We start from the raw sequence: 6,785 nt of genomic DNA, 5'->3' as shown, positions 1-6,785 counted from the left end.
AGAATACATTCATATCTCACCAGTTCTAGGATTTTTTGAACTGTGGAAGCAACCCAAATAACATGGAGAGAGTCCACACATGCATGGGGAGAACATGTAAACCCTCGACCTTCTAGCTGCAAGGCAACAGTTCTAATAGCCTTGACTTGTGATAATGAATCATAATTCATAATGTGATAAAGTGGACTTCAGTATGAAAATTTGGAGTTTGGAAAGGTTTGTTGTGGCATTTAATACTGTAACTCATTTTCCTGTCATTTGAAGCAATGAAGACAATATTGTTTTTCTTGGAAGTAAGGGTATGTACTTTATTGTCTTCTTTATGGCAGCACAATAACTTTTTTTTATCTTAATTTGTAGTTTAGGACAGAATTTTATGCTTTAAGAGGGTGGGAAAGAAGCTGAATCATCCTGAACTTTAAATGCATATTAAATTGTTTTTAATTGAAAAATATGGTCTATTATTTATTTGGTGTAACAGATAGTCTAAGGCAGGTTTAAATAATGTTTTGTTCACGTTACACTAATTTCATAATCGCTCTTTGGATCTCTCCACAATGTACACTAAAATTTTAAACATTTTACAATTTTATTTCATGCTTCAGCAGCTCTCTGTTCACACAAAAAGGCAATTTTCTTACTCAAAAAATGGGAACTAAAGTTGGATTTAAGTGGGAATCAGAGTTATCCTAAAAGCTTGGGGGGAAAAAAATCTAATCTCTTCTGACCCGAGTGCTTTATTTGAGCTGAAGTACATTCTGCAGAGTGCAGGCTGAAGAGCATTCAAACCAAGAGCTTTTAGTTCATTTGGTTTTAAGAGGCTTCTCTCCTCCAACACTCCCACCTATTCCACTGGCATGCATAGAAATGTCCGTGACCTCCACTCAAATGGCTGCTCCTGTTTTCTTACGGAATATCAAATCCTCCACTTCGTGTGCGAACTGTCACCCTCTCACTCATCTAGCTCTCTGTACTTTTTTATGACCTCTGGACCCTTCACAGCAGTGGCCGTGAAGTGACTGAATAGATGTGGTTTTACAAAAAGCCTCTCTATTTCGATAAAAATGGATATATTAAATACTTTAATAACTCAGAGGTGCAAGAAAATGACTGACAAATACAAATGGCATAGAGAAGACAGCATACCTTTGGTCATAAAATGCATATAAACTGTTTGGTCACAAGTGGCAGGTCCCTATGCAGAGGTGTTGGTAATTATTTTGTATGTTTAAATACAAAAGGTTTAATTTTTTTTTATTTGTACTTATTTTCTCATTATTTTACAGACACTGATATTGCTCAAGACCAAAAGATTATTAAAAGATGGCAAAATTTAACATTGATTTTGAGAGGGGTTGGGAATGCAGGTTAATTACTATCAATATCAGTTTATCATAGAGCGCATTATGTTAACATGCTGAAGATTAAGAGCATGTAAAACAAAACTTTACATAAAAAATAAAAAAAAATCATTTTGCACAGACTAACAGACTAAGTATAATCCATTAAAAATTGTAGCTTCAGAGAAGATTTTGGAAAAATCTGAAATTCTGACTCTTGTTGACTAATTTCAGATCATCAGTTAAAGTATCTATGTTAAAGCTAGTATCTAATTTTTTTTTGTTTGTTTTTTACTTTTAAATGTACTTTGTCAATAAAACACTTCTGTACAATATTTATACCTTACAGGATTATTAAAAATGTAAGGTTTTTACAAAGTCAACCCATGAAAAAAACCCCTAATTTTTCTGTGCATTTGAGTACATTTCACCACAAGAGACACAATTACTGATACAAATAATTGAAGCATTCAAGTTACATTAAAGTAGAAAGTGGTTCAGTCTGAGTTGCTTGGACCTTCTTTCCTGATTCTCACTGGTATTACCTGGAATGATGGTTGATGATGGTAAAGATTTTGGATGTATAACAGGGTTAACTGGTAGGAAGGATAGCATTTAAGTCTTTCTGCCTGATAATGATTTTTGGTTATGCAACTGTTCTGCAGCAAACATCAATGGAAAGGGAAAATCATTGTAGCTTCCAAACAATTTTTAAAATCATAACTTGTCTCAAATGATCGCTGACGTTTAATTATAAAATTTGATATTTCCAGTCTCCCTCACTCCTCTTCAATAATGAGTGTTTTATTGTTGCCAAGTTTCATTAAAGGTAATGTAATATTCTCATATACAACTGAAACATTTTGCTGAAGCTATGCAGAATAAAAGCAAACACTCTGAAATGAAGGGATTTCTTCTAACATTAAGTAAAAAGGCAGAAATGAGGAAAAATGAAACATTTTGTCCTTCAGAAAATCTGATCAGTTCCTGTGTGGTATATGATGCATATGTACTTTGAAGTTTCTTTAGAGAGAGAAAGGATTAAACACTTTAACAACTTACAAAAACTGCACAAGAGCTTTTCAGCTAATTCAATCCAATCAATGCAGTTTCAGTGAAAAATAGACGGTGTTAAAAATAAACACGGTAAAAGCAGCATGTTCCACCCTCTCTTCATATGCAGCTTGTAAAGCTCAAGAGTCACTCACTAATCACCCACTAATTAACACAAACACACAGATGCATTCTCGGTGTGAGTGAGTCCCTCCCCTGTCTTTTTGGAACAGGAAGCTCTTATCTGTCTCTTTTTGGAAAAAGATAATGATGCTTGTTCCACAGCTCAAAGCTCATTAATGTATGACACAGCCCTGAATGTTGGATATCAAAGAGATGTACAGAGTGTGCCTCCCCACCCACTAATGGCCACAAACTCATTAAGAAGCCAAAGCAATGAATTAATCATCAGATATCCTTAGAACAGATGAAAAGTGCTAGCAACGCCAGCCTTTGTGCAGGCTGTCCCTTTAAATTTCACAAAATTAGAAAGCTTCTCACCAGGCCACCCTCACATTACAGGATCACCCTCAAATCAGATAAGCTGAAGGACATGATATCTTCTGTCTGCAATGATCCCTCTCTTTTCAAAGATGCAGCGTGAAAATAGAAGCATAAGAAGGAAAATTAGTAAGTCAGATGTGAGAAGGACAAAAGTTGTCAGAAGTAATATACAGGATAAAGAATGACTCAAATACTGTATGTCCTTTAGCAAAAAATACAGCATTTGAAATGCTCCTTCAAAAGACAAGGAAATTCTACTAACATTGATTTATTTTGCTTGTTTTATTGAGTAATTCACCTGATTCAATTATTCATCCATTGACCTACATGGTTTTGTAACCATGTAGGTCAAGAGGCAGAATCTGTAATGCTCAGCTGAAAAGAACATTTGTGACACACCAAAAGTATTTTTAAACATGATCTGCAATGTCATAGCACGATGTAATATTCCACCAAAGCACAGGTAGCATCATTAAACACATATGAATGTAGACAGTATGGGCAGTTGCCCAGGGTGGCATTAGGAAATTGGGCGCATTTTTGCCTGATTTTATAAAAGGGAGTGTAGTTATTGAAGTTGTGCCCTGAATGAGACTTCAGTGGGGTAGTCACCACTCAAGCCCATGTTAAATTAGCACACCATGCATGTTGAACAAGAGGAATCAATGTTATTCTAAACTTGATAGAAAAAGTTCCTCAACATGATTCTTACTGTCTCATTGGTTCTCCTAAACAAGAACAACATGCAGCATTTCCAGTTTATTTTCCAGGACTGAATGTGCATAAGTGATATCATGTGGGTTCTCATTTATGTTTTGTGATGTCCATCTTCTAGGTACAACAGAAATAGCTTAGCTTGTATAAGACGCAAGTAAAATCTCCATTCCATTGGCAGGTAACATGTTTGGCTGTGTTAGAAAAACTCATCTTTAGATGTATGTTTCTGGGACTAATTTTTAAACTTTGGCGAATTAAACTGATATTGACATGTTAATTAATGTTGCATTGTTGTCTCTTAGTGGGTTTGTTTTTTGCATTATACCTGAAGAACTGTAATGTCCAAGTGAATAAAAAAGTTGCTGTAGGGCGGAATTCTTTTTTTTTGTTTTGCTATAATCTGTATCCATAAGGGGAACTTACCATAAATGTTTTGAACTGTTGTGAGTATTCACTTGGCTGCCTCCTCAATATCTTTTTTTTTTTGTGGATCTCCACAGTGTGCTGTCAGTATTTGAAAACTCTGAATTAATTAATGAGCTGCTTTGTTAGCCCTCTGAGGTTATAAGAGAATTGGAATGGGTAAAGTGGCACTTTGCTAACATTATTCCATCACGCTATGAGGTCATGCCTGCAGTTATTGGGGGTTGCAAAAAGACGAGACAGTTGACACTTTTCAGCATAAATTCACTTGATAGTTTTAAAACATTTGAAATATATTAGCTAAAACAATAAGCATATATGTAGCAACACATAAAAGTTTAAGGCACATTGTGATCATGTGTCCTGTTTGTTTAATCCAACTCGTGTGTTTGACAGTAAAGTGAGCAATTTGCATGCTGCAAGTGCTCTTACTATTTATTGTTGAAGTAGGGTTGCTAGTTCCCACATTGCATCCCAACCTTCCCTCCTTCTCATCCACTTTTGACTGTTTAAAGTGCTCACTGGAGAACTGCAGCAGGAGTATCATTCACTGGAATGGCAGAGCATCCTCCTCCACAGCCCTCACTTAGATCACTTAGTCCACTTTACTAGTCCAGTGCTCAGTGTTGCATGTACATAGCACGTTTACAATAGGGGGTTACAACAAACGTCATTGTTCCAATTTAAAAAAAAATTATATCATAAAGAGAAACAAAAAAATTATTTATATTTTTGAAATATTAGCAATTTCAGTAATATCAGAATCGTAGCCTCATGAAAAAAGCGTGGACATGTAAAGAAAAAGGTACAATCACTGTAGAAACTGTGCCATCTTTCTAAGGTTTTGAAAATAAAAAAATAAAAAACTATTTGAATTTGACATCAAGTGCCCAAAAGCCAGCATAAGATTCCAGTTAATCTTTAGTCTTAACAGCATTTTATATTTTTACAATTTATAGCATTTTATTTTATTTTTTTTATTTTATCTACAACTACTACTCAGTGGTAGTTGTTATTGTGTCTTGTCTCTATGCTGTAACTGCGAAGTAATTTCCCTGCTGGGATGAGTAAAGTACTTCTATTCTATTCTATTCTAGTCACTAAATAGGAACTACTGTTGTCCTTGCTTGTTCGCAGGAATTAAGGAAAAGTAGCAGCCAGATACTGATAATAAAATGTGCTTGACTTCTTGGTCATCATCCGAGTGACTAACTCTATAAGAGCAAGAGGTTTGCCAGTCTGGATCATACAGCTTTGTGTGTTCAATCAATTAATCAATAACATTTTATTTGTATAGCACATTTCAGCAGCAAGGCATTTCAAAGTGCTTTATATCATTACAAACACAAAAACACAAAGTCATGCAACAAAGAATCAACAATCAAAACATTACGTTAAGTCAAGTGCCATCATTAAATTCGTAGTTGATTACGTTTCAAGTACAGCTCTAAACAGGTGGGTTTTTAGTCAAGATTTAAAAGAAGTCAGTGTTTGAGCTGTTTTACAGTTTTCTGGAAGTTTGTTCCAGATTTTTGGTGCAAAGAAGTTGTATGCTGCTTCTCCTTGTTTGGTTCTGGTTCTGGGGATGCAGAGCAGACCAGAATCAGAAGACCTGAGGAGTCTGGAAGGTTGATACAACAGCAGATCTTTAATGTGTTGTGGTGGTAAGACGTTCAGTAATTTATAAACTTACAATATTTCAAAGTCTACTCTTTGAGCTACAGGGAGCCAGGGTAGGGACTTTAAAACTGGTGTTATGTGCTCTATCTTCCTGGTTTTAGTCAGAACGCCAGCAGCAGCATTCTGTATCAGCTGCAGCCGTCTGATTGATTTGTTGGGCAGACCTGTGAAGACGCTGTTGCAGTAATCAATGCGACTAAAGATAAACGCATGGATGAGTTTCTCTAGATCTGGCTGAGACATAAGTCCTCTAATTCTGGAGATGTTAACACAAGATAAAGAAGGAAGACATCAGCAATGACCTTAGAGAGGAAGTTCCTTTTGCCCATCAATCTTTAACAGTTTAAAAGGCCATTCCCAAACAATTTAAAGTCCACCTAAATATTATTCACAAGTGGAAAACACTCAAGACAATTGCCAATCCTGCCACATGAAGGTCAGGCTGTGAAGTGCTCAGAAAAAAAAAAAAATCCAAAAGCTCTATCTCATACTTTACGGGCATCAGGTTAGCATGTTAAAGGTTTACACTACACACAGACTAAATAGCTCTGCTTCAAATAGGTCCTCTGCTCTATCTGAAACTCTGCCCTCAGGGAGTTATCACATTGCTCCTCTATTAACACTTTAACAAAAATTTTACCAGCGTTGCACAGAAAAGTAGCTCAGATAACGAGCTCAGAAGATCTGCAGTTGCACCAGGTGTTTGCTAATTGCTGTGGGCTAGTCCAAAGAAGCATAGTGAGGGAGGAGTGCTGTGTGATGCAGATACTTGAAAACTAAGAAGCTGCAGCTCCAAGGGGGAGCTGCGTTTCAAAGACAGAGCTCAGTCCACACAGGCACAGCTGAATGGCTGCCACACCAAATTAGAGGAACATAGATTTTATATAATACTGCCCCTTCATAGTAGAAAATTCAAGCCAGAAACATGTGTTGCTTTAAAAAGTTCTGCAAATCAGTTTGACTGATTTGATATTTGAATTTCAACTTTTCAAAAAACATCATAAGAATTGAAGAAATTTAATTCTGAAACATTGCACTGAAATTGTTAAAGAGACCAAGACACAATAA

The sequence above is a fragment of the Xiphophorus hellerii genome, chromosome 12 (genome assembly GCF_003331165.1).
Source record: "Xiphophorus hellerii strain 12219 chromosome 12, Xiphophorus_hellerii-4.1, whole genome shotgun sequence".
Classification (NCBI taxonomy): Eukaryota; Metazoa; Chordata; class Actinopteri; order Cyprinodontiformes; family Poeciliidae; genus Xiphophorus; species Xiphophorus hellerii.
This window is presented reverse-complemented; position numbering follows the sequence as displayed.